Source organism: Octodon degus, unplaced genomic scaffold (assembly GCF_000260255.1).
Source record: "Octodon degus isolate 3935 unplaced genomic scaffold, OctDeg1.0 scaffold00057, whole genome shotgun sequence".
Classification (NCBI taxonomy): domain Eukaryota; kingdom Metazoa; phylum Chordata; class Mammalia; order Rodentia; family Octodontidae; genus Octodon; species Octodon degus.
The window spans coordinates 2340591-2348494 of record NW_004524633.1 but is presented as its reverse complement, the minus strand read 5'-3'; the positions used below and the strand labels follow the sequence as shown (position 1 = coordinate 2348494).

The following is a 7904-nucleotide window of genomic DNA, read 5'->3' as shown; positions in this document are numbered from 1 at the left end:
TAAGATTTCTTATTTAACACCTCAGTTGCTTTGAGTCTTGTGTTTGTTAATAACACTGGCTGCATAAATATGGCCTTTCTGACTGCAGAATCTACTTCATACTTCCCTGTATTTATTTATTTAATTTGTGTATTTTGTGCAGGGTCTCACTACACAGATTGGACTTGTAGTGATCCTCCTGTTTTCAGCTTCCCCCGCACTCAGGTTGTAGGCATGCACCACAATGCCCAGACTCAGCACGCCCAGGACCAGGAATCAAACTCTGGTTCCTGTGCTTGCCTAAGAGGCGCTTAGTCCACCCTTCCCTGTGTTATTAAGTGCTACAGTGCAGTCTGTTTTGTCTCTTTGCACACATATATTTTTCTGATCTTCTGTTGTTCTCATCTCATGAATTTTTTTTTTTGTGTGTGTATGTGTATGTGTGTGTGAGAGAGAAAGAGAGAGAGAGCCCAAGTGGCAGGCAGGCAGCTGAGCCCGGGTCTTGTGCATGCTAGGCAAGGGCTCTGCCTGAGCTACAGACCAGCCTGCATCTCACTAATTCTTCAGGCTGAATATCTAATCTATTTCTTGTTCATAAGCACAGTACTGTCAGCAGAAGTCTAGAATAATTTAGAGTTGACCTTTTTATCAATGTCTTATTTTAGATGAGGTTCACCATATATAATTTCTCTTATTTCATCTCTGACTGAAAAGTTTGAGGCTAATACGAGTCCTTTATTTTAATTTAAGCATACTACTGTCTCAGTATGTCATTTAGCTACTTCCTTGACCTGGAAAGGTCTCTTGTCCCTAAAGCTCATTCATTTTATTGTACTTTGAAAACCCATTCCTTGCCTCTTCCCTTAGAACCTTGGTTTCTACACTTTTCCCTTTCATTTTTTAAAAATATCTTTGTTCCTTTTTTATGGACTTTTAAGCCATGAGACTTATGCCTTTCTCACCCTAAAACAGAGCCATAGCATTTTTAGCTGCCCAGTTGGTTCTTCCTTTTTCCTTTCTAGTCACATCTCTCCTGTGTGTGTGGCACAGTCACGACTGGGTCCTGATTGCTCTCCTTTTTGTGAACCCTTGGGCCTTATGGCTGTGTTATCTTTTATGGATCCACTGTAGAACTCTTGAGGATTAAGAACGTTTGATTTAGGGCCGGCCAGATAGCTCAGTGGATTAAAGTGCTTGAGGGGGTTCGGACTGGGATTTAGTCCCTTGCATGCTGTGCTGGCTCCGCCCCTGTGGTGCACTGAGACAGCTGGGGGAGGTGGTGCGTGCCTGTAATTCCAGCGCTTGGGAGGCTGAAAATAGAAGGATCACTACCAGTCTCATCTGTGTAGTGAGACCCTGTAGACCCTGTGCTAAATTTGTTTAAGAAAAAAAAAGGAAACAAGAACCTTTGACTTTTTCCCCTCTCCTCGTCACAGATTTCACGAGCTCCGTTTCTTCTCCTAATTGCTTATATGCCCCACTTTTTTTCCCTGGTACTGTGGCTTGAACCCAGGGAGCACTGAACTAACATGCTTCTCCAGAAATAAGGCCTAGCTGGAAAACAGCCTTGAAAGTTAGAGATCAAAAGTGCCAGTCTCAGGTGGGCTTACCTGCCTTCCCCAATAGCCATTGAGCAAGAGGATGTGATGAAATTGTGATCTCAGATTTTAAAGGCTGATATGTTTTTCTGACTAGGTCTTATTTTCAGGGAAAGAGTATGCCCTCATCCCCCCCCCCTTTTTTTTTTGAGGAACCAGCCCCATCCCCCTTTTTAAAAATTAGTTTCGTTTATTTTTATTTTTCAGGCAAGGTCTTGGTAAGATGCCTCGGCTGTCTGAAACTGTGTATCTCCTGCCTTAGCCCTTGCAAAGCTAGATTACAGGTGTGTGCCATCGTGCTTGGCCTCGCCCCATTTTTATACTGCTATTTGAGTTCTATCACAGCAGGTCTGAGTCTTGATTTTTCAGCTGTAATACCTAGCAGAGTCTTGTGGAAACTTAGATACATGAGAGCTGCTTGAATAGATGCTGTCCTGCCACCCTGGCTCCTGCCTCGTGCACAGACGATAACTGCAGCAGAGTCCTAGCTGGCCCAGCTTCTGCAGGCTCTAGTTCAGATGTGGTGCAGCTGCCCTAGGGCAGTTTTGTCATAGTATTCCTTTTCAAGAGTGCAGAAAAGTTTCTTAGAGTACTGTGTTTTAGTGTGGTCTGTAACCTGGTCTTGATCTGTTGACTGATTCTGTGGTTCACACTTTGTCCTCCAAGCAGCCTAGTGTTTTTCTGGAGCTCCTAGAAATGCTGTCCTAATTTCCAACTCTGCAACTGTTTTGCTGTCGTTTCTTTTTAATGATGTTTCATTTTAAAGTCTTGCCCGTTCTTCAGATGTTTCTGGTCAACTATCCTGACTTTTGGGATAATTTCTTAGTGCTCACCATCTGTAAAGTTATGCCCATGCAGTACTCTTTCTGTTTTGAAGGGAATGTTGTGTGTATATTCCTTGCTCTCTTGCTCCTTTTGAACAAAATATTTGTGAGATTCAGTCATGCTATTGTAATGAAAGTCTATTCATTTTCATTGCTTTGTAGTTTTTACTGTGTGAATGTACCACAATTTATTTGTCCTGCAGTAGAGGAACATTTGGATTATTTCCAGTTTTTGACCATTATGAAGATTATTCCTGTCAACGATGTTAGCACACCCGTGCATGAGTTTCTCTAGGGCAGTGGTGGTGAGTGTTTTAGAGCCTTCAGTGATAAACAGCTGGTGGTGGCGTGTGTGCCATGGATTCGCTGACACTGCTCTAAGGTATACTTAGCTGCATAGTTACAGGCTCACAGGTGCTTTATTGTACATCACACAGATTTTACCATCAAATTTATTTGGTAATGTCAAACTTTTCTAAAGTAGTATTTTGGTCCGTTGGTCTGCGTATGCATCTTTTCTCCAGTCACAAATAGTCTTAGTTATAGCCAGCTTTGGGATTTCATATACTAGCCCCCTGCTCCTTTAGAAAAGTAACATGGTTGTTCTTGACCTTTAATTTTCCACGTAAATTTTTTAAATACACTGAAAATTATAAAAAAGAAAACCAGGGCCGGGGAGATGGCTCACTGGAATAAGTACTTACCCGGCAAGCACAAGGGCCTGAGTTCAATCCCCGGTTCTGCCAAAAAAAAGAAAACCTGGGACTGGGGAGATAGCTCAGTGGAAATAGTGCTTGCCTGTCAAGCTCAAGGTCCTGAGTTCAATCCCTGGTACCAAAAAAAAAAAAAAAATTCCTATAGAATGTTAAAAAAAAAAAGAGGGGGCCTGGCCCTAGCTCCGTTCTTTAAGTGGCTGCTTCCATAATGCTGGCAGCCTCAGTTTGCTGTAGTTCGATCCCCACAACACTCCAGCCATCCAAAAGTGCCCTGAAGGCATTCAAGGAGCAAAAAAAAATGAAGGCATTCAAGGAGCAAAAAAAAAGAAAACCTACAAAAATCAAAACCTGACAAAGACAGCAATATGCAATGTTTTTTTTTTTTTCCCCCTGTGGAACCGGGGATTGAACTCAGGCCCTTGCACTTGCCAGGGAAGTGCTTATTCCACTGAGCCATCTCCCCGGCCCTTATGCAATGTATTAATCATTGTAACTGTCCTACTAACCTGTTTTCAAACTGTTTCATTGCTATTTTTTCTCATTAAAATGAATAAAAAAATTTTTTAAAAAGAAAAAAAAAATCAAAACCTGTTAGAATTTGATTTGGATTGTATTGAATGTATACATCAGTTTGGTGGAGGAAATGATATCCTTTCTTTCTTTTTTTTTTTTTTTTTTTTGGCAGAACTGAGGATTGAACTCAGGCCCTTGTGCTTGCCAGGCAAGCGCTTATTCTACTGAGCCATCTCCCCGGTCCCGATATCCTTTCTGTATTGAGTTTCTAATCAATAATCCATGGTGTATTTCTCTATTTAAGTCTTTAAAAATATTGTACAGTGAAACTTTATAGTTTTCTCTGTAATACTCTTGACTATCTTTAGATATTCTTAGGTATGAGAATTTTATATCCACTTAGACTTTGCTAAACATAATTTGAGAAACCTATTTGTAGATTCCTTTGATTAGAAGAACATCTGTATCGCATGGGCATCGTGAAGACTTCTTTCTTCCTTTCCAGTTCTGGCAGCTGATTTCTTAGTGCACAGACTGCTTGCCATGACGTGGATCATGACTCTTCCCAGGGCTCCTGTGTTAAAGGCTTGGTCTGCAGGGTGGTGCTTGTGGGAATGGCCATATTTTCTAGAGATGGGGTGTACTGGGGGGGGGGTTCAGATGATAGGAACTGTGACCTGGAAGAGAAGTATGGGTCCCTGGCCTTTTCCTTGCTGTCTTTTGCTTCCTGGCAAGGAGGGGAGCAGTTTTATGCTGCCACCTGTTCCTTCCATAATGTGCTCCTCACCACAGGCCCAAAACCAGTGGCTCGCCAGTCATCAGTTGGAGCCTACAAAACTGAGCCAGAATCAAGCTGATCTCTTACTAGGCTGATGATCTCAAGTATTGTTTTGTGACAGAAATGTAACATACTATTACTTTACTGTGGAGATTTTTACCATTTCTGTTAAACATTACTCCACTACTGTGTCCTCAGTCTTCTTTTTATTTTTTATTTTGAGACAGCCTTTCTTTAAGTGGCCCAGGCTGACTTGAACTTCCTGTCTTCTTGCCTCAAAGTCCCAAGCAGGTACCACCATGCCTGAATCAGTATTTTTCTTTTATTCATCACAATTTTGGTGTTACAGGTAAGATACTGCTTTAATCCATGGTTGTAGGATTTTCTTCTAAAATTGTAGTTGTTTCACTTAGGCGTATGATCTATTGTGTGTTAACGTGTGTGTGTGGAGTCAGTTAAAGAGTCTAAATAGATCTGTGCATGTGGGTGTCACTTGTTACCAGCACAGTGCTGAAGACTGTCTTCGGCTTGTTGAGTTGCCTTGGTACTTTTCTCATGAACAGTTGACCATGTCATCTTCTCACCCCAGTTTGACCATTGTCAGCAGGAAAATAAATAACTAATGCTCGAAGGGGGCGTTTGTACATAGTATTTTTTTTTTCTCTTGTTGTTTGTTTTGGTTTCCAGACAGAGTCTCACTGTGTATTCTAGGCCAGCCTTGAACTCACTATGTAGCCTGAAACTCACAGTGATCCTCCTGCCTCAGCCTCCAGAATGTTAGGATTATAGGATGTGCCGCTCTGCCCAGCTTCATGCACTGTTTTGTAGGAATGTTAATTTGTACAGCTCTAATGAAAAATAGTGTGGAGATTCCTCCTAAAATTAAAAGTAAAAATACCTTGTGATCCATCCCACTCCTGGGTGACTATCCAAGGGAAATGAAGTAAATGTGTCAAAGAGGTACAGGCATTCCTGTATTTACTGTAGCACTGTACATAAGAGCTAAGATACAAAGTAAGTTGTCCATCAGCAGATGAGTGGATAAAGAAAATGATATACACACAGTGGAGTGTTAGTCATAAAAAAGAATAAAATCCTACTGTAGGGGCTGGTGGGATGGCTCAGTGGTCTAAAGCACCTACTTAGAACAAGCTTAACAAAGCACAGGGACTGTGGTTCAATCCCCCAGCACCACATGCCAGCCAGCCCCGCCCCCTGGTGGGCTGAGCTGACCACAGACACACAAAATAAATAAATAAATAAATAAATATTTAAAAAAAAAATCCTACTATAGCAATGTACGTGAAACTAGAGATCATTACAAGTGAAATAAGCAGGCCCAGAAGGACAAATACTGTATCTTCTGGCTCATGTGGAAGCTGTGAAAGTTGAATTAATGGAAATGGACACTAGTTCTTAAGAAGGGTAAGGAAGAGTTGTAGAGGTAGATTGGATAATGGGCACCATAATGCATTTACATTGGAGGAATGAAGTTAATTTTTTACAGTGCGGTTTGATGGTTGTATTTCATAATTTATTATGTATTTTATAAAATGAGAAAGGAGTGCAGAGGTTCTCAGCACAAGGAAGTGATAAATATTTAAAGAGGTAGAAATCATAATTACCCTGATTTGATCCTTATACACTAGATACATGTATTGAATTTTTTAAAAAAAGAAAAAAATCATTTGACTATGAAATATAGCAGTATATTTCTTGACATTGAATTTTGTTTCATTGACCTGTATGTCTATTTTCATACAGTGCCACACCATTCTGATTACTTTTGCTTTATAGTATATTTTGAAATCCATGAAGTGTGAGTCATCCAGCTCTTTTATTTCACAACTGTTTGACTGTTCTGGATTTTTTTTGTATTCCAAGAAATGTATTAAGCTCAATAGCAATAGAAAGTTTTCCAGGTTCTGCAATAATCCTTTAGAACTCTGGAAAAGCTTGTCTGGAATCTGTAGAGCAGTTAGAGGAGAAATACCCTCTGAAGAATACTGAGTCTTTTGGTCCATGGAAAATGTAATGTCTACACGTTTATTTGGATCTTATTTCTCTCTGCAAGGTCTTGGACTTAATTTACTTATCTATTTTTTGATATTTTCATAAATTGAATTTAAAAATTTGGTGTTACTAGTATTTTTAAATACTACTGATTTTTGAATGTTAAACTTACATCCTCTGGCTTTGTTGAGCTTGTTTATTTTATTAGCGTTTTGTAGGTTCCTTTGAACTTTCTGTATATAGACTAATTTGTGAGTGAAGACAGTTTTGTTTCTTCCTTTATAATCTGAGTGCCTTTAATTCTTTTCCTTTTACCTGTTTCATTGGCTGGAGCTCCAGTACATGTTGCCTAGAAATGAGAGTACTCATCCTTGCTGTTTTCCTGGTCTAGGGAGGAAAGCACTGAGACTGTTTGATTGTAGGAAGGTGCTCTAAGATAGAGGAGAGAACGGAGATTGGAAAAGTACTTAAGAATTAACGTATACAGGATTTATGAACTAAATGTTTATAGTTTACACCAGGATACAAATTCTGTGTTTATGGGTAATAAGAGTCTGCCTTTATTTTTTTATGAATTAGGGTGAAACTAAACGTAAAAATCTCTTTGGGGAGGATTCACTTTTCTTTTCTTTTTTTTTTTTTTTTTTTTTTTTTTCAGGGATTCAACTCAGGCCCTTGCGCTTGCCAGGCAAGCACTTATTCTACTGAGCTATCTCCCCAGCACGGATTCACTTTTTTAAGTTTTAATTTTTATTAGTACATATTTGTAGTGCATGATTATATTCATTGATGTATATAATTTAAATTTTCTTTTTATCCTCTTTCCCTCCATTCCATCCTCTTTCCTTCTATTTTTTGGTCCCTTTCCCATTGTAAAAGATCTTTCTTCCTGTTTCCTATTATCTGTCTCTTATTTTGCTTTTTAAAAAATTATTTATTTGCTCTAGGGTCTTGCTACTATGCAGTTCAGGCTCATAGTGATCTTCCTGTATCAGCCTCCCCAGCAGTGGGATTGTGGGTGTGTGCCACCATGCTGTTTTGGGGCCAGCGCTGCCCACCTGGGGTTCTGGGGCCGGCACAGCATTTAGTACCGGGATTGAATTCGGGTCCCTGCACTTGCCAGGCAAGTGCTTCGACTGCCGAGTTATCTCCCCAGCCCCATTTTGCTTTTTAATTTTTATACTTTGAGCTTTTCATATGAGAGAGGCCATGCCATATTTAAGATTATATGTCTGACTTATTTCATGTAACATGTTCACAAGGTATATTGATTTTACAGTAGAAAACTTAGTTTTGCGTTACTAATTTTGAGTCATTGTTAATATTGACAGATGCTGCATTTTTGAGTTTAAAATTTATTATGTGCCATGGAGTAAGCAGTGATGTCATTAGCATTTGTCAGTTCAGGCATTTGGAAGTAGTGAAATGCTGTTGATCATTGTGTTAAAGGCATCAAGACTTCTTTTTTTTTTTTTTTTTTTTT

General features: G+C 39.6%; 1 protein-coding gene across 7 annotated transcripts in view; it reads left to right on the top strand.

The window, feature by feature from the left end:
• Positions 1–226: 226 nt before the first annotated feature.
• Positions 227–7904, top strand: part of Dock7 (dedicator of cytokinesis 7) — a 246024-nt gene continuing 238346 nt past the window's right edge. For 4 of the 7 annotated variants that reach the window (XM_023718310.1, XM_023718309.1, XM_023718312.1 and 1 more), the window contains exon 1: positions 234–307. The gene's annotated coding sequence lies outside the window, so the exon portion shown is untranslated. Of the gene's footprint in view, positions 308–7904 lie in introns of all 7 variants that reach the window. The other 3 variants (XM_023718308.1, XM_023718313.1, XM_023718311.1) reach the window with 2 other exon arrangements.